At 42.2% G+C, this 25581-nt stretch overlaps 1 long non-coding RNA gene across 1 annotated transcript in view; it reads left to right on the top strand.

The window, feature by feature from the left end:
• The first annotated feature begins 3679 nt into the window (after positions 1 to 3679).
• LOC106613879 (uncharacterized) overlaps positions 3680 to 25581 on the top strand; it is a 54021-nt gene continuing 32119 nt past the window's right edge. The window contains exon 1 of the long non-coding RNA XR_001330573.2: positions 3680 to 3989. This is a non-coding gene — a long non-coding RNA (uncharacterized lncRNA). The remainder of the gene's footprint in view (positions 3990 to 25581) is intronic.

Genomic DNA, 25581 nt, shown 5'->3' on the forward strand with positions numbered 1-25581 from the left:
CTCCCAGTCTCTCATGCTGCAGTGGAGCAGTCCATGTAGTTATACTGCACCCCTATGCTCCCATTGTCATTTTCCCAATTGAGTGTAGTGACGTGTACAGTGTCATTGGAGATATGACATCAGCCGGGCAGTGTTGACAAAGATCCTCTCTCTAATGAAATGTTTTCAAACCTAACAACCACTGAGTCATAGGAAAACACAAGGCTTCTGCTTCTGGCATTCTCTCTCTGTCAGCAGCAACATGAATGTAAGAGAATGCCTCTATAGCCCACTGAGGAATCTGATGTTCTGTTCTGCCCAAATCATATCATGGTTGTATTTTTCTCCTCTTTGTAATTTTCTCCTCTTTGTAATGATGGCTATTTCTGTGTTGTTACTCCGGAGGTAACCGACATCCTCATTGATTGACAGGGTCACACTGAGAGAGACAATTTGGGGTGTCTTGCCTCAACCCCAGATCTGACTTGTTTGGACAAGAGGCTTACATGGAGGTGGCAAAGTGTGCCTCCCGGGTGTCAGCCGCTCTCTGCTCAGCACCTACCACTCATACACATGTAATCACATTTCCCCATGGAGGGAGAGCCACAGAGGCAGGGGACAGAGGCCCCAGGGGCTGGCACTGGCACAGGCAGGCTCTTCATCCAGCATTTTCTATAGGCTCCGTCACGGATGTTGCACCCACACAAACCACACCAAAATGGTAAAACGCATATGTATAAATGACAAATATTCTATATTTATGGCAATGTCTTATTCATGTCTTATTTATTGTCTTGTTTTACCTTTCTCTGCTAAAGCTAATTTCGTAAAAAACGGAGTAGAGAGAAAATAAAATGATACGTCTGTACGTTTTTACTCTGTGTTGCTGTGGATGTTGTGGCAGGAAGCGATCGATGCTGAGAGACGTAGTGAGAGCCCAGCTTGTGTTTACGCCAGGCCTGATGTGTGATAGATAGTGTGTAAAGGCTGAGATGTTCCTGACCTTGTGTGTCCAACTGTCCATCACTGCTTTGTTCAGTACTCCGGTCGATCAGTGGCTCTGACCTGAGGACCACAACACACAGGATCAGACAGCCAAGACTGTTGAACTGAAAATGTTATCTTTCAATTTGGTTTGACTTCACTAGATTTATTTGGTTTTAGGCCACATGTATCCCTGATTTGACCCCTATTTTAATGTCATTTTAAAATGTCACCAATTATATCAAGACATACAGTAAAGGAAACAAGCCTGTGTGTATGAAAGAGGAAGAGGGAAGGAGAAAGGAGAGAGAATGGAAGTGTGTGTGGAGATGTCTTCATTGCGAACTACAGTATGCCTCAATATGTAACACCGAAGTGTAATCATAGACATTGTGGAATATTTCCATGGTAACATGAAACGAGTAGCAATTTGGGTTCAGTAGCTAAGGATAGAGTCATTATCCTGACCTGATGCTGAGCCACCTATTTAAGTATTCATACCATGAATGAACAATTAAACCCAACAGATTGGTACCAAGTGGAGGAAAACAGCATGGTCCCAGTATCTACACCCTTTGCTTCCCTTTTCCTGTTATCAATTTGTTTATATCAATTTGAGATTTCCCTACAGCGGTTCATTAATAAAACATGGCTGACGCATCATGTATCGAGGATTTGAAATTAAACAAATCAAAAGAATTAGGATGAAGTATGTTCCGTTCTGTTTGAGTAGGGAAGAACTGTATGTCAATTTCTAGAGATAACATTGGGTTCGGTTGTAAATAATATTTACCTATTACATATTATGGTCCACACATTAGGGCGTTATGTTTGGAGAAACATGCTTAAACACTGGTCTGTTTGACAGAGAAGCTTCTCTCTAACTGGGGTCCTTGAATAGAGGACTCTCCTCCTCCAAAGTTGATGTCTTCTTGGTTGGGTCCCATCTGCTCTGATTGAGAGGCTGTGAAAAGGAAAAGGGGGGTTTGAGGATTGTGCTTCCATACAAAGAGGAGAGGCGAGCCCTGGCCCCTGTTGGCAGCTGAGTGTTCTGGGCTGGGGCTGCCTGCATCACTGGCCCCCAGACATCCTCCTCCTCAGCCCCCCTTCATCCCTCCTTTCTCCTTTCTTTACTCTCAGGCCATTCAGGATGCTCAGAGATGGGGGGGTATGTGCTATGTAGACCGTCAGGGGCAAAAATAATTGCTGAAGCATAATAAGTCACTGTCATTGCATTGGGTAGTGCATGGTTAGTTGTAGTAGATGTATTAATGAGAGGAGTGCTCCTGATGTATTTCACTGTTCTATTTGACTGATCTTGATGTAACACAGTGAGCACTGGATGCATGAAAAGGTGACTCAACCAAGCAAAGATTTGATAAGCAACTGTGCTGCTTCTATTTGGCCTGTTTATTTGGATGCAGAGAATGCACTGTGCTTATCTGAAAAGCTTAGCTACATAGAATCTCCCCCTCCCCAAGGTCACTTGCAGCAGTGTCCCAGCTCTTATTCAGATATGGCTTATCTGTTTTTTCACAAGCCTTCTGTTTTCAATGCAAAGAATGGGCCTTTCCGGAGAATGGCCGTCCGGCATGGTACCATCCCTCATTCAAGGCCCTTTGTGCTGCCCCATTTAAAGAAGCTGTCAAGTTCTCTGTGCAGTTGGCAGGGAAGGCCAAATCTACAGTGCCCCAGAAGTGGCAAAAAGGAAACTTTTTCGTTTGCCTGCCATCGTGAGGACTGAGTGAAGGAGGAATTTTAGCAACATGTAATTTACTCTTGGGGCTTTTTACTGTACATAGCTTTAGAGATGGTAATTTCTCCCTTTTTCGTTGTGAAAAGATAACCATCAATCAGTTGTCAATTGGTCAATTGCAGAAGTGGTGAAAAGAAAGGGGTTGAACGATCCCTTCTCTGTGGCTACCCTAGAGGATTCAGGAGCCCTAGAAAAACATGGCAGCTGGAGCAGAGCAGGGAGTGGATCAGTTACACAGGTACAGCAGCCATGGTAAGATCTCTCATCAGCCTTTTGCTCTTCACCTGCCTCTGTGCTTTTAACTTGGAATAATTCATACCTGTTTAAATATATGTTTCACAACTGTAATGTTGATGCTAAATTAGCAAACATTTAAAGGTTCATTTGGATTATTATGTAAATGCATGTGCAAATATACTTTATTATTATTACTCCAATTATATTACAATTAAAATGCACATTGGTGTCAGTGTTTCTGTATTTTTCCTGAAACATATTTCACATAAAACACATTGTTTGGGTTGTTATTTGTTAGGGGGGGGAAGAGTGCAGTTTTGCACATTGATTTGTTCAGTTGTAAATTGTACTGTAACAAACACTCTTTTTTTATAGCAGTATAGTATTTTGTGATTGTCATAATTTTGAAAGCAAGCTAAGACTGGCTTATGTAGAAGTGTCTATTCAGGTCTGTTTCCAAGCGGAGCAGATCTGTAGTGTAAAGCCCGTCTGAATCTCAACAACAATAAACATCTTGTGAAGGGTGCAGCAATGTGAAAACGTCCTGACACCCCCGCACCCCCAGTCCAGTTCCACCGATATTGATTTTGGTTTACGTCTGCTCCGTCCACCGCTCAATGAAAAGGATTACAGGCCTGCAAAAGGATGAGATATTATCAGTTTGTAATCCAGCCCATGGTTTCCTAGCTACCGTATTGTCTATTCTGTCCCGCTATGTGAAAAATGTTGAATATCAACAATGGGTTTCGGTGCTGTATTGTTGAGTTTTGTATGAACTAATCTTGCTTCACTAAAAAAGACCTACAGCTTGGACAAAAGTCTATAGCCAGTGCATTCCTAGCTCCCCTTACACTAAAGCAGGCTGAGGCAGAGGGGAAGACATGTTAGTCTTGTGCTCTTCTAGTTGCTAAAGCGCAGAGCTGCCGGGCTGTGGGAGTCATGAGGCGGCCCTGCTTCACTCAGTATGGGCTCAGGGGGAGACCACCATGGATGTGTCTGCAGGTCTAGGCCCTAAGAGCAGTGCGGGGGAAAGGTAAGCTGACTGCTACTACACAGCTGTTTCTCCTCTTGTAAAGCTACCGTATGCTGGTCTCTCTCTTCCTCTGTCCCTTTCCATCTCTTTCTGCCTCTCCCTCTTTCTTTCTTTCTGGATCTTTGGCCCTGTGAGGAAATTTGTGCTCAGGTGCAAATGTAGGTATGGAGTGTGTGGAACGACTAAAGACGAGCATGCTGGCTGTTTTGATTTGGAATGCAGACGATCAATAACCATACCTCCTGTGTTGGTGCAGGTCTGGGCAGAGTCGGGTAAGAGCAGCTCGTGGCAGGCAGGGTGTGTGGGTCTGTGTTACAGTATGTGCTCTCTCTCGCTGTTACTTCACTGCTGTTTGTAGACTAGACTAGCACCTGGAGGGGGCGAGAGCGAGAGGGCTGGTCTATGCTGGTACCTTTTTCCTTTTTGATTGCAGGTGCTCTGTGCCTGCACCAGCACACATGTAAAATAGTTATGTCTCTCGCTGCACATTCATTTAAGTCAAACAGACATAATGTTACTTATTTTTTATTTTATTTATCCTTTCTTCAGCTGCACGTTTGCAGAGTGACAGACCATAGCCAGCCTGCCTGAATGGGGGTGGGCCACTTCTCACTTAGATGACACGAGGGAAGGTCTAATTGAACATGCAGCTTAAAATCATTTGTTGAAGCAAAAGACAGACTGAATTGCAGTTCCTCGGAAATCAAATGAATATTGTACATTTTTCATATTATATGATGTGGTTATTACTGTGGTTTTGGGTATTGTTTATATATGACTGATGTACGTATTACTTGTCAGTTATTAGTGTTTTTCTAACCACAGCAAAGTTAATTTTGTGAGAGGATTGAGAGTATTACGGTGTAAGCGTGTCATTCTAGTCATTCTAAATGGTGGTGTGTCAGTGTGGGGTGGAGGAAAGGAGAGGTGCAAGGAGGATGTGTGTTTGAAGTAGGGTGGTGGTGGTGGGATGAAGGGAGGCTTGGTTCTCCTCTCGGCTGTGCTCGCTGGCGAGTGGGCTTCAGTGGAGTCGGCATCCACGGAAACAAGAGTTGAAGGGAGGACTGAGACGGTGTTGGTTGGCTTAACCCCACACACACACACACACACACACACACACACACACACACACACACACCACACACACACACACACACACACACACACACACACACACACACACACACACACACACACACACACACACACACACACACACACACACACACACACACCACTTCCTTGAGTCATTTTCAATCCACTGCCCCGCACGGTGCTGGAGCATGAAGTTTTCCCCTTCCTTGCCCATCATTGTCAGACAATTATAGGGTGGAATTGAACTGGAAAATCTGGTACAATCTAGCAATTAGTACAAAGGGTTTCCAGTGTAGTGTAAAGGATGCAGGAGCCCTTGCGGCTAGAAAAAATGGCCCTGATTGGGCACGGACAGTGGATTTTAGTGCTGCTTGGATACACCGTAAAGATGCTGCCTCCTACCCCTACAGGTCTGAGCAGCAGAGTACCACATTACAGGGCTCCTTTCTTAGGACTCCTTTGTGTATGTGTGTATTTTTTTCCTGCCTCTGTCTCTTCATCATCCATTTCAGCCATTACGTGCACTCAGTGAGAGTACATGCTAACAGAAGACCAAGTTGTCGGCAGTGCAAGAAAGTGACATTTTTAAAAGAGAATAACCGTTAATGTGGTCCGGTGATGGTAAGCCTGGTGGACAGTGGATGTGCTCTCCATTATGTTCCACGTATGTTTCAGTCCAAAAAGCACATCTGTTTCCATGCCTGGTGTTTTAGGGTGGACATTAAGTTGCTAATGGGGACTGATGGGTGTAGTGGAGGGAGATGAGTAGTTATGAAAAGATATGGCTGCTGGCAACAGCTCCACTCACTCAAACTTTTCAACTTTATAAGCAGCAGAAGTGGATGTTGTGCTACATTACTATTAACCCATAGCAATGCAACATTCTTTCTTTTCATATAGGCAATTTAAAAAAAAAATCCAATCAAGACGACACATGTTTTAAACAGATGCACTGTGTCAATAAACCAGTCGGCTATCAACATCATACACTGTGATTTAACTCTGTGGCTTATTATACAGATACGCTTGGCTTCAACAAATATTATTGTTATGTTTAATGTAGTTACTATTGCTGTTGTTCTTTTGTTGTGGTAATTGAAGGGTATTATGTTCTTAGGTTCCGGAGTTTAGGAATTTCTAGTCTGTCGTTTTCTGATTCAGAATCTCAGTCGTGCTTTTGATCAGCTTTAACATGTTACAGATCCACTTTGATCACAGGAATTGAGTTTATTTGCAAGGAGACATCAAAACAACTTTACTAATCTTGTGTACATGCCAAGCCTTTTAAGGTCTTGTGAAAAGAAAAAGCCTTCATTTTGGGCATGTTTGTTGTAGTCATTTATGCTGAAGTAGCAAGCAACTCTTCCCCAGCTGGGATAGAAAATATTTGCAGGTATTTTGTTTACCTGGGTTGCATCGCACGCTCTTATATCAAACGATGGCTAAAAAGTTGAGGCTGCTGTGAGTAACTTTGTGCTGTCCATGGTGACAGTCTGATGAAGATATAGTGAGAGTTACACACAGATGACTAACTATCTGCCCTACAGCCGACTAGCTACTCCAGTGCTAATGAAGGTAGTGGCCAGTCAGAAAACAATGGGTGCAGGCTGGGCAGCCTCACTAATGCTCTGTGTGCTGCTTGCATGCCCCTCATCCAGGAAGCCCCCCAGCCCACCCTCTCCTCTCTCCTTCCTCTCCTCTCGCCGGGCACAGCTCTCCTCATCCAGGACTAGCCTCGCAGGAGCTGCTGCCTTTTGTTTTCTGCAGCTTTGTGTTCATCCTCCTCACACTCTTCTCTCCTCTTAAGCCCCGCTGAACTGAGACTGCCAAATTAGCTATTCAATAAGTGCAATTTGCGGTGGGGCTTTTTGTGATGTGAACATCTATCCTCGAGGTTGAGAGCGCAAATCCCCCTCATTGCGTCGCGCTCCTCTCCCTCTCTGGACAGGCAGAGAGAGAATCTAATCTCCAGCAGCGGCCCTGACCCTGGCTCACACCGGCCATCGGCAGCTTCCGACAGCCGCCACATCCCAACAAGGAATTTACTCTACATTAACATTGGAGGAATTAAGCCTCTTTCCCCCTCAGTCCACAAAGAGCACCACAGCAGCCTCTCCGCATGAAGCGCCAAATGCTCGTGTGATGTCTGATCTCGTAGATCAGTGAATCGCTATCACGATTGTTGGAAAACTAATCATGGAAGTGTGTGCTCCTGGAAGAAAGTAGGGAGCTACATGAACAGTCAAAACAACTTGTCCAAGCGGAAATGTGTGCCATTTATGTTTTTTTCAAGGTTTAGTTTGCAAACCTAAATACATGTGACTGGTAAAGTTGACTCTTTTCAAATAAAACAATTTCCTCAGTTTGGACTACTTTCCAGTTTCCAGTTCATGCTGGGAATGTCAGAGAGGGGATTGTTTTTCCCGGTAGTGGACAATACAGTGTTTAGACATGATCTGTATGTGGCAGACCTGCACGCCCAGTCAGCCAGGCCCAGCAGCTCATGGGCGTCATAGGAATTCAGCTTGCATGTTGGTCAGTACTTGAAACTGTTCCCTGTTCAAAAAAGGGATATGAGGGAAATAAGATTAGAGGGAAATCAAATGGCCAGTTAGATGAACAATAATACTTTTTGAATAGCAGATTTTGTCTGCCGCTAACTGTACTGAGATAACACAGATGATTGAAATGTGGGATCAGTGTCACTGGAAATCTCTTTCTATATGCAGAAAGTCAAACACACTGTGACGTGTGTGTTTGTGTGCTTGAGTGTGTGCGTGCATTTGTCTACCTGCCTGTGTGCGTGTGTGTGTGTGGGGGTGTGCATGACTGTTGGTGTGCTATGCTACATGTTGGATTACTGAGATTCCTGGACAGTCCAGAGGGAGCCTTGTAGTTCTGTCTGGCCTGTCTCCGGGGGATAGATGTCAGGCAAGAAGACCAGGCAGGGTGTTCCCAGAGACTGGAGATCAACAGCAGGCAGGACACTTCTCCTTTCCCACATGGAAAAAGGGTGGCTGTGTTGCTCAAATCACAAAGGGCTGGACTGTCTCAAAATAAAGATCAATGGATTTTCAATTTTCAACTTCTGATGGAGTTTTGGGGAATTTCAGCTGGGTCAGATCTTTCCCATGGTGGGAGAAACATAAGGGAATAACATTTTTACTAGCTACTCAGCTGTTTTGCAGTTGCCCCCTCAAAATGAAATATTTTGTTTGATTCTGTTTTTCCACATCATAATTACCAATTTGGATGATATTAAGCCAGTCAATGAAACACGTTACAGTGGGACTGTAGCTCGGACTGCTGTGGATTGAAAAGGTGTGGAAGACCTCTGCTGTCACCATCTCTTATAGAAACCTATGTATGGCATGAGGGTGTCAGGTGTCATTGGCTGTGTGCTTATATGTGTGTTGGAGAAGATGGGTTGCAGAGCTGAGAAGAGTCTTATTAGCCCACAGAACACACTATCCCACCACGAGTCCTCTCTCTGGGGCCAGAGGAGTCTCCACCACTCACAGACTTGGGCCAAATGAGTGTCCATCACTCACAGACTGGGGCCCGAGGAGTCTCCACCACTCACAGACGGGGGCCAGAGGAGTCTCCACCACTCACAGACTGGGGCCAGATGAATCTCCACCACTCATAGACTGGGACCACAGAAGTCTCCACCACTCACAGACTGGGGCCAGAGGAGTCTCCATCACTCACAGACTGGGGCCACAGGAGTCTCCACCACTCACAGACTGGGGCCACAGGAGTCTCCACCACTCACAGACTGGGGCCAGAGGAGTCTCCACCACTCACAGACTGGGGCCAGAGGAGTCTCCACCACTCACAGACTGGGGGCAGAGATATCTCCACCACTCACAGTCTGAGGACAGATGACTCTCCACCACTCACAGACTGGGGCCACAGGAGTCTCCACCACTCACAGACTGGGAACAGAGGAGTCTCCACCACTCACAGACTGGGGCCAGAAAGGTCTCAACCACTCACAGTCTGGGGCCAGAGGAGTCTCCACCACTCACAGACTGGGGCCAAATGAGTGTCCATCACTCACAGACTGGGGCCAGAGGAGTCTCCACCACTCACAGACGGGGGCCAGAGGAGTCTCCACCACTCACAGACTGGGGCCAGAAAGGTCTCAACCACTCACAGTCTGGGGCCAGAGGAGTCTCCACCACTCACAGACTGGGGCCAAATGAGTGTCCATCACTCACAGACTGGGGCCAGAGGAGTCTCCACCACTCACAGACGGGGGCCAGAGGAGTCTCCACCACTCACAGACGGGGGCCAGAGGAGTCTCCACCACTCACAGACTGGGGCCACAGGAGTCTCCACCACTCACAGACTGGGGCCACAGGAGTCTCCACCACTCACAGACTGGGGCCAGAGGAGTCTCCACCACTCACAGACTGGGGCCAGAGGAGTCTCCACCACTCACAGACTGGGGGCAGAGATATCTCCACCACTCACAGTCTGGGGACAGATGACTCTCCACCACTCACAGACTGGGGCCACAGGAGTCTCCACCACTCACAGACTGGGGCCACAGGAGACTCCACACTCACAGGCTGGTAAGAAGTGAAACCACTGTGGGGCGCTGAGAAAACGAGAGTAATTACCACCACAAAAACACGGTTATTTGGATATTGAATGGAAGTCAGTGAGGTGCAGGCAGGGGCTAAGATACGGAGCTCAATATTACAAAAGAAAAGGCAATGGGGAGGCTGCAATTTACCTGGCTTGACTGAGACTGGCCACCTGACTGTGGAGAAGACCTGGCCACCCTTACCTCTGACATGGTTCCATCTGATATCATGTAAACCCATAGTAATGTCACATTGTCATTGCTAAATGGAAACATTGTTGAAGATTTGTTATGGATAGTTGAAAATCACGAGGCGATGACATCTAGTGTGAATCAAAGGATACAAAAAAAAACTTTTTTAAAGTTAGCTATTCGGATAAGTAATTACCATAGTCTCTATTGTAGGTAAATTCTCCCTCCTGTATAGAGTGAAAATTATTTAATTTCGGTACAGATGTGATTTATTGCCTCATTTGAGTTGGCTGAAAATGACAGGAAACGGTAGCAAGTCACAGCTCGCACTTGACGTTCATGAAGCAGTGATTGTGTATCCAGCTGAATCGAAAATCAATCTGCTTCTACATCTGCCATCTTGAGGGTTAAGGGACACAGATGGCCTCATCGCTGGCATCCCACCAAAGCCTGGTGTTAATCGGATGCCAAGGCTGAAGAGGGAAAGTTTGAATCCTCCCTCATTCCTTCGTTAAGATCTCAGGTCCCTCTGCCACCAGATGTGACAGATCTCATGTTGTTGCAATCTGTGTTTAATCACGCATCATTGACAAATATGACGCTCCTATGGAAGGGCTGAATAGGAAATTAAAGCGTTTTAGATAACGTTCATAATTGACTAAATCGTTTAAGCCTCCAGATCACATGTATAATCTCTGCCTCACATGACCGTGCTGAAATGGAGTGCCGTGTTTGATCATTAATGATTTGGATACTTTAAACACTAATCACATTTCCAGTTAAGTTTGTTTTGGGTCTTTGGTTCAGAGCGATGCTCCCTCAAGACTTGACTGGGAAAATAGAATGTTGACCATGACAGTCCATCTTTGGGCTTAATTCCATTTAAGTGATAATTGGTCTTTCAGAATTCATCTCTTGGCGATGATGATAAACTCTGAGGGCCAGTCAGTCTATGTCCATCCACTTTTCTCTCTACACTCTGCAGTAAATGATATACTTTCTGCTGTAAATAAGGGACTAGTTCCCCATTGAAATGTGAAAGCATATTAGTGTTATCCATCCCCTTCAGGGTATTGGGCTTTTATGACCCCAGATCGTCACTGTTGATAATATTAAGTGGAATTTTCCTCTCATATCAGTCATAAAGTGGCTCTAAATGCTAACACGTATGAATATGGAAATATTGTGTATGGAAATCTCCTATTTTACAAAAAAAAGGCTAATCCTCAAAGATCTTGAACTTAAAATTCATCTCATTGGAGCCCCCTGCTTGGTCCCCATTTCTTTCCTTCAAAAGATAGATATGATGAGTATTATAAGACTAGAGCTTGATCTTAAATGAATTGTACTCAGGGTATAAGGAGCACCTTCATTGCTACAGTAGGTGTTTTCTGTCCGTTTATGTGCTTCAGTATCAAGGACTTATGAATGAATAGAGCTCAAAGTTTAGGTTTTCAGTCTATACCAATTCTCCCATGCTCTGTACCATGTACCATGTCTTACCAGTAGTGTTCCAGAACTGCACACACTCTTTATCACATATCATTATTTAGAGCGGAATGATTAATAAGAATGATTATGATTGAGAACCATTGGATGAGAAGAATACCATATACACTGACTGCATGAAACATACATTCCAATACATAGACCTAGACTGACCAGGTGAATCCAGATGAAAGCTTTGATCCCTTATTGATGTCACCTGTTAAATCCACTTCAATCAGTGTAGATGAAGGGGAGGAGACAGATTAAAGAAGGATTTTTAAGCCTTGAGACAATTCAGACATGGATTGTGTGTGTGTGCCATTCAGAGGGTGAATGGACAAGACAAAATATTGAAGTGCCTTTGAACGGGGTATGGTAGAATGTGCCAGGCGCACCGTGTCAAGAACGGCAACGCAGCTGGGTTTTTCACGCTCAACAGTTTCCCGTGTGTATCAAGAATGATCCACCACCCAAAGGACATCCAGCCAACTTGACACACTTGACACAACTGTAGGAAGCATTAGAGTCAACATGGGTCAGCATCCCTATGGAACGCTTTCGACAACTTGTAGAGTCCATGTCCTGATGAATTGAGGCTGTTCTGAGGGAAACTGTTCTGACTGAGCACAACTCAATATTATGAAGGTGTTCTTAATGTTTTGTACACTCAGTGTATGTGCTGCGTAGGCGACACAAAACTATTTTTCACATTGCAAAGTGGCTTGTTGTTTATTTACTCCAACACTCTTTTAATCTGCAACTCGCTTTAATCCTCTCTATCTGTTACCTCTTTATGGAGCTCAAGCTTTTCATCTTTCGGGATTTTGTCAATGGATTAATTAGTTTACAAACACAGTGTGTGGTTATACAAAATTCATCAGGCAGAAACGATAGCTTCCCCCATGGGAGGTAAATCAGCAAAGTTATTATTTATTTTATTCTTATCTGGTAATTTAATTGCTGCTATTTTGCTATTGTCTCAAGGAGGAGGAGGCACTAATGAATGATAAGAGAAGTTGAAGTGAAATTGTAAGTTTTTGCTCAGTTTGCTTTGAAAGGTCTCAGTTTGAAGACTGGCTTTTATCAGATCTCTGCCGGTGAAAGAACTGAAAGCACTGTTAAACAGTAAAGACAATATTTGCCAAATGCTGCCTTTGCTGTTTTACAGATAATTCTCAAATGCCTCTGCAAATTATCAAAATTTAATTAGCAATATAAATGCCAGAAGGAGCACATTATGTGCAATTGTCTTGCTATCTTTCCAGAAATGAGTCTTTGAAAATGAATTTGCTGTATTAATCATCTTCAAAATATTTTTGATCACTGAATTAATAGTTTCCATTCTGTGTTTTTTTTAAGGTATTCATTGACATAGGTGATTGCCTCTTAATTACCAGCGCAACCTCCTCCTATTCACTCCTATTAATTCATGTTTTCTGGCACAGTCCCAAAAGGCAGCCTTGCCCTATATCTTCTAATTACTTCTGTAATTGAATTTGCTCACTGTTTCTGGGCTATTTTTTTTGAAGTGCCTGTTTGTTCCGAGGGTTTATTGTGTCTTTGTGTGACAGCCTTCTGCAGACAGAACATGCATAGCCCTCTTTTCTCATTTCTCATTAATTTTCCAGAGCTCTAGTTCTCTCCCTCTCTCTCTCTCTCTCTCTCTCTCTCTCTCTTTCTTTCTTTCTTTCTTTCTTTCTTTCTTTCTTTATTACTTGCACCTTCCAACACCAGACATATGATGGGTTAGTGAAACAGGAGGGAAATTAATTAATTAGGAATGGGGAAACAATTACCCTGATTTCCTCTCGTCCAGTTATTAGTACTGTATAACCTCCCCAGATTTGTCAACCAACAAATCCTCCAAAATGTTTCTTTGTCACTGGAGACACTTATACACTTCCAGTAGTCGCTCAGGGTTGGTAAATGGAAAGGCTTTATACTATTCCAGAAATGTGTCCACATAAAGCCATAAATCACATTAGTTTCCTTGGGCCTATCAGAGAAGAAGTGAAAATGATCAGGAATGGCTATAGGAAATGTGAATGTAACCTTGATATGTTCAGACAGACACTCATGAGGAGCCTCTGCAAAGCTATGTGGACACTGTTCTCTCAGTGCACCAGCGATTCATTGAAATACATGTTGCATAACGATAGAAACTAACAGAAGGAGCATTGAGGATGCCAGAGGGCTGAGGGTCCAGCACAGCCCTTGTGTTGTGTCCCTGTGAGTGGGGCTGAGTGGACTCACCGACCGTCCCCTGTGCCTCTTATCTTCCTGGTCCTATTGAGGCCAGCCGACCGACCAACCGGCAGTCCCCTGATGGGCCTGGAGGGCTCATTGTCCTCGTGTCAGGGGCCATTATCCCACCGCTTCGTCCGAAGAAATTCTTCCCCAGGCCTGACAGTGTGTCTTTGAAAAAACTTTCCCTCACTCCTATTGATTTATCTTCCCATCCGGCTCCTATCTCGCCTGCCTTTTGTTTCCTTATCGTTGCTTCAGGTTATTATGTGCAAAGTATTGACAGGAGCAGGAGGCCGTGGTCGATGGAGAGCTAATGCATCCGTAATCCCGCCTTTGTTACGGAGGAATGTTTCACTCGGGTCTCCGATGGGGAGAGAGGTGCAAAGCTGTTGATCCCTTTTTATTTGTTGGGAAGCCCATCCATCAATCAAACTGGAGACCATCTGACTGCTGAATGACATGGGGACTCGGCTGAAGAAATTTGATAACAGCAGTATTGTCAGAAGGCTCCCCTCACTCTCTTCGATAAGAAATACATTTGACTGGAGCAGATAAGCACATGAGGAGTAAAGCCTTTAAGAGAGTAGGTGACACAGATGCCACAAGAGTTTTTTTTTTCAAGAGCTTTGGTGTAAATTATACTTTTGGCAAACAACACAAGAAATACAGATTCACAGTGTGTTGTTTGTGATAGTGCTGGATATGCTTGGATTATTTAATAAGGTTCCCGATAGTGACAGCAACCCCTATTGGTACGTGGCATTTTGAGTAGACAACTGGGAAGGTGAAAAGAGTAATAGGCTTAGTGCTGTGCCACGTTGTCATGCTCCGTGAGAACCATTGTTCTGAATGGCATGAGTATAACAGTATGTGGTGTGTCTTACCAGCTACTATATAGAGGACATCCACTTAAAATCAAACTCTGCTCTGGAGTGGATTGTAATCCAAAAACAAACCAACCAACAACATTATCATCACCGCCATCTAGAGTAGTCTCTCAGCCTGATTGATGGTAGAAGGGTTAAATCCATCACAGTTATTCATGCAGGCATGAGGTAGCCAGTAAGCTCCTTTGAATGTTATACTTTATTCAGGATGGAGTACCATTAATATATGGAGAAATTAGGTTTGTCTATTAGCTCTAATACAACGTGTCCGATGTTAGGAATTCTCAGGTGGGCTATACCAAGGCCATATAAATATTTTTTTGTAGAATTCAATAGGGTTCGACAACTATGATTTGATTATTCACAACACAAACGATGAAATAATTAAAATAACACAATCTTTGTCTCAAATGGCATACAGTGCCTTCATAAAGTATTCACATCCCTTTACTTTTTCCATATTTTGTTGTTACAGCCTGAATTTAAACTTGGTTAAATGTAGGTTTTGTGTCACTGGCCTACACACACTACCTAATGTCAAAGTGGAATTGTGTTTTTAGAAATGTTTACTAATTAATTAGAAATGAAAAGCTGAAATGTCTTGAGTCAATAAGTATTCAACCCCTTTGTTATGGCAAGCCTAAATAAGTGCAGGAGCAAAAATGTACTTAACAAGTATAAGTTGCATGGACTCACTCTGTGTGCAATAATAGTGTTTAACATAATTTTTGAATGACTACCTCATCTCTGTACCCCCACACATACAATTACCTGTAAGGTCCCTCAGTCCAGCAGTGAATTTCAAACACAGAATAAACCACAAAGATCAGGGAGGTAGATGGGTAAAAAAGAGACATTTAATATCCTTTTGAGCATGGTCTTAGTTATTAATTACAGTTTGTATGGTGTATCAATACACCCAGTCACTACTAAGATACAGGTGTCCTTCCTAACTCAGTTGCCGGAGAGGAAGTAAACCATGAGGCCAATGGTGACTTTAAAACAGTTAGATAGTTTAATGGCTGTGATAGGAGAAAACTGAGGATGGATCAACAGCATTGTAGTTATTCCACAACACAAACCTAATTGACAGAGGGAAAAGAAGGAAGCCCGTATAGAATAAAATTGTACAAAACATGCATCCTGTTTGCAACAAGGCACTAAAGCAATACTGTAAAAATGTGGCAAAGCAATTACATTTTGGTTCTGAATACAACGTGTACTACATTCCATATTTTTAAGCATAGTGGTGGCTGCATCATGTTATGGGTAATCTTGTAATCGTTAAGGACTGGAATGTTTTTCAGGATGAAAAATAAATGCAATGGAGCTAAGCATGGGCAAAATCCTAGAGGAAAACCTGATTCAGTCTCCTTTCCACCAGACACCAGGAGATTAATTCACCTTTCAGCAGGACAATAATCTAAAACACAAGGCCAAATCTACACTGGAGTTGCATACCAAGAAAAAAGTGAATTTTCATGAGTGGCCAATTTACAGTTTTGACTTAAATCTGCTTGAAAATCTATGGCCTGAAAAAGGTTGTCTAGCAATAATCAACAACCAATTTGACAGAGCTTGAAGAATTTTCAAAATAATAATGGGCAAATGTTTCACAGTCCAGGTGTGGAAAGCTCTTAGAGACTTACCCAGAAAGAATCACAGCTGTAATCGCTGCCAAAGGGGATTCTAACATGTATTGACTCAGGGGGTTGAATACTTATCAAATCAAGATAATTTCGTGTTTTATTTTTCATATTTTTATTTTTATTCCACTTTGACATTACAAAGTATTTTGTGTAAATCATTTACAAAAAAAAAATCTGAATTAAATACATTTTAATCCCACATTGTAACACAACAAAATGTGAAAAAGTCAAGGGGTGTTAATACTTTCTAAAGGCACTGTATATAAAATACATTTGAAGAGAATACTCCCTGTGTATGATCATATCAAACATACAGTTTATAAAACATCAAGGAGAGAGAAGAAGATATTTTACATACATTTCTATTCTAGTTCAGAAAAGATTAGGCCAACATTTGCGCAACTGTACATTTTCCATTTTCCAAAAATAGGACAGTGACCTGTAAAAAGATTTCAGAAGAAAATATAAAGAAAGCCTGAAATTACCAGAGGGCAAGAACATGGAGGTTATTGTGACCCATGCATTAACACACTATATGATTAAGTTCATTTTTGTGTTCATAATGACTAGAGGCTAAGGAATCAGGAGAGGGGGAAAAATCAATGTAAGAGTGCTGGAGATTAGCCTGACAAATTACATGCGCTCGGCTACTCCATTGTACAGTATGGCCTCTATATTCTAAAGATGACGCCACAAGATGGAGCTGCCAAATGGCATATGGACTCCAAGATCATTTTTATTGATTTTGAACAAACATCAATGGGGGAATTGGGGGTAGTTGGGGGTCGTCCAGTGAGTCTGCATCTTGGATGTATGTCAGGTCCTGGCCCAAATGCCTGAGCAACAATGCCATGCCAGAGACAGACAGACAGCTGTCATTGTTCCTCTGTCCTGGCCTTTCACACTCCCAGACACACTCACTTAGAAACAGAGCTCTTTTTAAATGTACATTATAGCAGAGGTGCGTCTTGTATCTTGGTCGACTAGTCAGTTCATTACTGCTAAAAGTATGGCAGATACTTAGACATTGTTCAAAATCCGCACCTGAAAAATCTCAAATGGTAACTAAATGTGTAATGTGCATATATTGAAGTAAAATGTTATTATCAAAAAGACTCACTTCAGCTGAAAACATTGTCAACAGTGAACAATTTCAGAAACAACATGTAGCCAAGAATTGCCGTTTGAATTGAATGTCCGAAATGATATACTTAAACGGCAAGAATTCACCATAAACTGTATCTAACTCTTGTTACATGCTATTAGCTACTAATTTAATATAAATGTGATGTGATAAGAAAATAGGGATTTAAGTAGATTACTTATACGCCTTACGTGAGCAGTATGTTTAGGTTTTACGCCAGCCTCAAGCTTACTCTAGATTGATAATCATCTAACAACAAATCTGCTTGTTGCGTCATAATGAAATGTGTGCGTGTAACGTGATAAGGGTTGGCAGCGTGTGATCATTTGATTCTATTAGCCTGTATCTGCTGTACTACTGAGTTACATGGCAACGTTAAGCATAGCAGATGTTAACAGTGGGAGGTAAAGAGCTGACAGCTATTAAGTGCTCTCTGGCAGGAGCACGTACACACACACACACACACACACACACACACACACACACACACACACACACACACACACACACACACACACACACACACACACACACAGACACACAGACACACACACACCACACACACACATATACACACACACACACACACACACAGACACACACACACACACACACACACACACACACACACACACACACACACACACACACACACACACACACACACACACACACACACACACACACACACACAGAAAGGCAGATGTTGCAAACTGTTGCATGCACTTGCCACAAGTTCCCCCCCTCCCCTCCTTTCTTTATGCTGGTGTACAGCACATTGGGATCTTTCCCATGGAGTTCCTGCCATTCCTAATGGTGACAATGGACGTCGTAAGCCTCCATAAGTCAAAGGCTCTCTTTGCTTTTCACAGACAGGCAAACGCCAAAGATTTATCTTCCCGTGGGCCACAGGCCTTTATGAGCTAGTTGTGAAATTCTACAACTAGTGTTTAAAGAAGGGGTAAGAAAGCTAAGGAAATGAGAAATGTGTGTCAAGTCACGGCTTGTCTGATGGTAGAGGCTACTGTGTCTCAGGTCTCTCTGGTCTTCTCACATTAACTCCATGGTGTGATCTCTCCCCCCTCCCTGTCAATAAAAAAATCCCTGTCAGCATGGGTTGCGTCTCAATCTACCACATCTGCCTATGGCGGCCTTTCGCATCTGGGGTAGAAGGTTGCTGAGCAACAGCAGTGTTTGTCAAACCATGAGACATCCAGAAAATCAGTCTTATCACGAAAACCGTTTGGGCTATAAACTGATGTGACCCCATTGTAGAAAGGGAAGATTCTCGCTAAGACGATGGTGTTCTCCGTTTTTCACAAGTGTCACGGGACTCGTTGGAAAGATACCGGTACGACCCAGTACATCACTGGGGCCAAGCTTTCTGCCATCCAGGACCTCTATACCAGGCGGTGTCAGAGGAAGGCCCTAAAAATTGTCAGACTCCAGCCACGCTAGTCATAGACTGTTCTCTCTGCTACTGCATGGCAAGCGGTACCAAAGCGCCAAGTCTAGGTCCAAGAGGCTTCTAAACAGCTTCTACCCCCAAGCCATAAGACTCCTGAACATCAAATCAAATGGCTACCCAGACTATTTGCATTGTCTCCCCCCCCCCCCTTTTACGCTGCTGCTACTCTCTGTTATTATCTATGCATAAGTCACTTTAATAACTCTACCTACATTTACATATTACCTCAATTACACCTCGACTAACCGGTGCCCCCGCACATTGACTCTGTACCGGTACCCCTGTATATAGCCTCGCTATTGTTATTTTACTGCTGCTCTTTAATTATTTGTTACTTTTATTTTTATTAAACCACATTGTTGGTTAAGGGCTTGTAAGTAAGCATTTCACTGTAAGGTCTGTAAATACCTGTTGTATTCGGCGCATTTGACAAATACAATTTGATTTGATTTGATTTGAAAAGCAATTTTTTATATATATATATATATATTTCCTGAAGCTTCAAAATTGTTTCTATGGGCTAAAGTAGTAAAGGCCAAATTCAATATTTTATCAATTATTTTATCAATAATTTTTTATATATCTTTTTTTTATACCTAAAGGTGTCCTTAAATTCAAAAACAAATAGCTAAATGATCCATGGTATGACAATCTTCAAACAATTCCATCTTAAAAAAATGTTTGTGCCTACCCAAAAAAAGGGGTTAACTTCTCTAGGGCCAGTGGGACGATTTCGTCCCACCTACGTAACAGCCAGTGGAATCCCGTGGCGCGTTATTCAAATACCTTAGAAATGCTATTACTTCAATTTCTCAAACATATGACTATTTTACACCATTTTAAAGACAAGACTCTCGTTCATCTAACCACACTGTCCGATTTCAAAAAGGCTTTACAACGAAAGCAAAACATTAGATTATGTCAGCAGAGTACCCAACCAGAAATAATCAGACACCCATTTTTCAAGCTAGCATATAATGTCACATAAACCCAAATCACAGCTAAATGCAGCACTAACCTTTGATGATCTTCATCAGATGACAATCTTAGGACATTATGTTATACAATACATGCATGTTTTGTTCAATCAAGTTCATATTTATATCAAAAACCAGCTTTTTACATTAGCATGTGACGTTCAGAACTAGCATACCCCCCGCAAACTTCCGGTGAATTTACTAAATTACTCACGATAAACGTTCACAAAAAACATAACAATTATTTTAAGAATTATAGATACAGAACTCCTCTATGCACTCGCTATGTCAGATTTTAAAATAGCTTTTCGGTGAAAGCACATTTTGCAATATTCTAAGTAGATAGCCCGGCATCACAGGGCTAGCTATTAAGACACCCAACAAGTTTAGCCCTCACCAAAGTCAGATTTACTATAAGAAAAATGTTATTACCTTTGCTGTTCTTCGTCAGAATGCACTCCCAGGACTTCTACTTCAATAACAAATGTTGGTTTGGTTCAAAATAATCCATAGTTATATCCAAATAGCGGCGTTTTGTTCGTGCATTCAAGACACTATCCGAAAGGGTAAAGAAGGGTGATGCGCACGACACGTTTCGTGACCAAAAAATTCTAAATATTCCATTACCGTACTTCGAAGCATGTCAACCGCTGTTTAAAATCAATTTTTATGCCATTTTTCTCGTAAAAAAGCGATAATATTCCGACCGGGAAATCGTGTTTTAGTACAAAGAGAGAGAAAATAAAAACCTGGTGTCACCCCGTGCACGCGCCTCAGCTCATTGTCCTCTGATAGACCACTTAACCAAAGGCACTAAAGTTTTTCAGCCAGCGGCTGGAATTACATCATTCAGCTTTTTCCCGGGTTCTGAGAGCCTATGGGAGCCGTAGGAAGTGTCACGTTACAGCAAACATCCTAAGTTTTCAATAAACAGAGCCAAGAAGCCCAAGGAATGGTCAGAGAGGGTACTTCCTGTACAGAATCTTCTCAGGTTTTTGCCTGCCATATGAGTTCTGTTATACTCACAGACACCATTCAAACAGTTTTAGAAACTTTAGGGTGTTTTCTATCCAAAGCCAATAATTATATGCATATTCTAGTTACTGGGCAGTAGTAATAACCAGATTAAATCGGGTACGTTTTTTATCCGGCCGTGTAAATACTGCCCCCTAGCCCTAACAGGTTAAATATAAGTTTAAAAAAAAAAAGAAAAAAGGAGTTGTAAATGAGAACTTGTTCTCAACTGGCCTACCTGGTTAAATAACGGTGAAATAAAAATAAATAAACACCTCCTCCTCCATGCTTCATGGTGGAAACCACACATGCAAAGATAATCTGTTCACCTTCTCTGTGTCTCACAAAGACACGGCAGTTTGAACCAAAAATCTCACATTTGGACTCATCAGATCAAAGGACAGATTTCCACCAGTCTGATGTCCATTGCTCATGTTTCTTGGCCCAAGCAAGTCTCTTCTTATTATTGGTGTCCTTTAGTAGTGGTTTCTTTGCAGCAATTCAACCATGAAGGCCTGATTCACACATGTTGACATGTGTCTGTTACTTTTATTTGGCCTGCAATCTGTTAACTCTAATGAGCTTATCCTCTTATCCTTTCTCTTAGCTTATCCTTTCCTGTGGTGGTCTTAATGAGAGCCAGTTTCATTATAGCTCTTGCTGGTTTTTGCGACTGCACTTGAAAAAACTTTCAAGGTTCTTGAAATGTTCTGTATTGACTGACCTTCATGTCTTAAAGTAATGATGGACTGTTGTTTCTCTTTGCTTATTTGAGCTGTTCTTGCCATATGGACTTGGTCTTTTACCAAATAGGGCTATCTTCTGTATACCAACCCTACCTGGTCACTACACAACTGATTGGCTCAAATGCATTAAGAAGGAAAGACATTCCACAAATGTACTTTTAACCAGGCACACCTGTTAATTGAAATGCATTTCAGGTGACTACCTCATGAAGCTGGTTAAGAGAATGCCAAGAGTGTGCAAAGCTGTCATCAAGGCAATGGGTGACTACTTTGAAGAATCTCAAATATAAAATATATTTTGATTTGTTTAAGACTTTTTTGGTTATTATATGATTCCACATGCGTTATTTCATAGTTTTGATGTCTTCACTATTATTCTACAATGTGTATATATATTTCCTGACACTTCAAAACGTTATTCCTTATGATATATATATATAATTTTTAACAGTTGCAGACAGCAACGTGGAGAATACCAGACTCTCGTTAGGGAGATGAAAACAGACACTCATGTACTCTTCTCGCATTACCTACAAATGCCACCGGCAACATTCGACAGGCTCCAATCACTTTTTGTACTCCCTTCCTACATCATTTAAAAAAAAAATGTATTTGACCTTTATTTAAGTAGGGGTTAACTGCCTTGTTCAGGAGCAGAACAACAGATTTTTACGTTGGGGATTCGATCTTGCAACCTTTCAGTTACTAGTCCAATGCTCTAACCACTAGGCTACCTGCCATCCCCAATAATCAAAAAACGAATTGCCTACCAATGGGAAAGCAGGGGAAAGACTGACTCTGACCCTACAGTTAGTAACAGGCTAGACTCATTGATAAAAAGTAAAGGCAATGCAATTCACCAGTTAGCGGGTTAATCTTGTTGAGGTAGGCTGCAGCTGTTATGGGCTAGATTAGTTTGTGGTGGTGGATTTTGTAACATACAGTTATCAGAAGTTTACATACACTTAGGTTGGAGTCGTTAAAACTCGTTTTTCAACCACTTCACAATTTCTTGAAACTATAGTTTTGGCAAGTCGGTGAGGACATCTACTTTGTGCATGACACAAGTAATTTTCCAACAATTGTTTACAGACAGATTATTTCACTTATAATTCACTGTATCACAATTCCAGTGGGTCAGAAGTTAACATAGATGAAGTTGACTGTGCCTTTAAACAGCTTGGAAAATTCCAGAAAATGATGTCATGGCTTTAGAAGCTTCTGATAGGCTAATTGACATCATTTGAGTCAATTGGAGGTGTACCTGTGGATGTATTTCAAGGCCAACCTTCAAACTCAGTGCCTCTTTGCTTGACATCATGGGAAAATCAAAAGAAATCAGCCAAGATCTCAGAAAAAGAATTGTAGGCATCCACAAGTCTGGTTCATCCTTGGGAGCAATTTCCAAATGCATGAAGGTACCAAGTTCATTTGTACAAACAATACTACGCAAGTATAAACACCATGGGACCACAAAGCCATCATACCGCTCAGGAAGGAGATGCATTCTGTCTCCTAGAGATGCGTGTACTTTGGTGCGAAAAGCGCAAATCAATCCCAGAACAACAGCAAAGGACCTTGTGAAGATGCTGGAGGAAACAGGTACAGAAGTATCTATCTAAATGGGTCTTCCAAATGGACAATGACCCCAAGCATACTTCCATAGTTGTGGCAAAATGGCTTAAGGACAACAAAGTCAAGGTATTGGAGTGGCCATCACAAAGCCCTGACCTCAATCCTATAGAAAATTTGTGAGGAGAACTGAAAAATGTGTGCAAGCAAGGAGGCCTACAAACCTGACTCAGTTACACCAGCTCTGTCAGGAGGAATGGGCCAAAATTCACCCAACTTATTGTGGGAAGCTTGTGGAACGCTATCCGAAACGTTTGACCCAAGTTAAACAATTTAAAGGCAATGCTACCAAATACTAATTGAGTGTATGAAAACTTCTGACCCACAGGGAATGTGATAAAAGAAATAAAAGCTGAAATAAATCATTCTCTCTACTATTATTCTGACATTTCACATTCTTGAAATTAAGTGGTGATCCTAACTGACCTAAGACAAGGTTTTTTTACTAGGATAATATGTCAGGAATTGTGAAAAACGGAGTTTAAATGGCTAAGGTGTATGTAAACTTCCGACTTCAACTGTATGCGGATGTGAATGGCTAGAGCAATCAATTTTTATTTAAACATATATTTGTTTGTTTGTTTGATGCGTCATAGATTAAGTAGTCAAGAATTGGCTTCACTATCTAGCTAGCTCGGCTAACGTCAGTTTACTTATGGGCTGAATTAATCTGGCTAGTAATTGCTAGCCAGGAGTTAACTTCTTTCCGAGCATCTTTATAGTAATTTGTCTCAACTGCATAGAGACAAGGATGTGCCATAACTGCATTTAACAGCCGTTCTACAAAAATACAGTCCTACATAATGTTAAATGTATGTTTATATGTATTCTGTAGGTATTCTGTATTTTAGCTATGTAGTATGCTAATGTTAACCAGCTACCTGTTAACCAGGCGTTTGATTGAAAAGGTTAGATTCGTTGTCATGGTTACGTAGCTCCAGTGGCTCCAGCCACAGCCTGTGCACAGCCTGTCCCATGTACCCATGACAACGGAGGCAGCGACAGGGTCAAAGTTGAACTTTTTTCATGTCTGTGCAACAAGGAAACAGACAGTCGCAGGGACAGTCTACAGACATTCCACCGGAGTATAAACCTGCCTTTAGACGCTTAAGAAACAAACAAATCTTTCTCTCTCTCTGGCCCTGTCTGTAGGCTACTACTGGACTCATACTGCAGGGCAGGGTGGCCCTCATTCAACTCACATCACATATGCAAGTTTCATTCACCATTTTCTTTGTATATGATTTTGAATTTCCAGGAAAGTGTAGATGAGGTGGTTGTATGTGGATGCATTCATTTTTCTTCTTTATTCAGGCTCCTATGACATCATATGTTTTTGTAAGAAAACTGATAATATCTGTAATTCGGTGTAACCTCATATAAAAAGTACCCCATGAAGTAACCTTTTTTTTTATATCAATAGATATCTTCAGCACATGTGGGCATTTTTATAAATGACAATTGAACCAATTTTTGAGGGGACACCAAAATAAACATTTCATTTAGGCACTTTGAACTATTTCATAATTGAAATAGAGAATTTGCAGTAGATGAGTGATAGTGAGCATTGGTATTTTTCTGCAGATGGATACTAAATGCCTTTAAAGGCTCTCTTTGTCCAGCCACTTACCACAAAACATTATTTTTGTGTGTGTGCAGTAGCAAGGGAATAGTCTTTATTTTTACCAGATTTCCCCGGCTTTCACAAAGTCCACCACAAGATAGCCATTTTGACTCAGAGCCCTGGACGGCCATCAAAACAAAGCTTTCCACCTCTATCAAAGGCAGCTCAGCCCTGTCAGATGGCGGTCCAGCCTTGTGTCTGGAGCATACTTGTATCTGCATGTTCCTGGCCTGAGCAGCAGAGAGGCCTATCCTATCCCGGCCCGGACTTCGCTTAACGCTCCATGCCTGGCGCCAGCTAGGCCTGCCGACTTGAGTGGAGGGAGCTATGTCTGTCCCGCCTATGACTGGCTAGTGCCTTTCCCCACCCCGGCATCTTCAGCCAGCTGCCAGTCGCCAGCCCCCAGCCCCATCTCCTCAGGCTGTCTGGAGCTCTTCCCAAATGGATGGAGGATACGGTCAACAGCTTAGATGGACACCACTTGAGGTCCCACTGGCCTGTGGAAATCCTACTGGCAAACTATGCTGTGTTTTCATGGATGTGTTGGGGATGTTTTGTTACATGGCTTAAAGTGGGAAAAGTATATACATGTCATAATGAACAAACAAATGGTAAACCAATGTAGGAAAAGAATCCCATTAATTCTGCCTTGTATTGATACATCTGAAGCACCTGCCTGTTCACCTCTAAAGTGTAAGACAAATTAGTTGACGCTTTAATTAAAATATTCAATATCATACACATCTTGATCTTCTGTCTGTCCCAGAATGTGTTTTTTAATTGTTGTCGTGTGATGATATCTGGAACTAAATGGATAACTGGTTTAAAGATGTGG

This window comes from Salmo salar, chromosome ssa10, assembly GCF_905237065.1.
Source record: "Salmo salar chromosome ssa10, Ssal_v3.1, whole genome shotgun sequence".
Taxonomy (NCBI): Eukaryota; Metazoa; Chordata; class Actinopteri; order Salmoniformes; family Salmonidae; genus Salmo; species Salmo salar.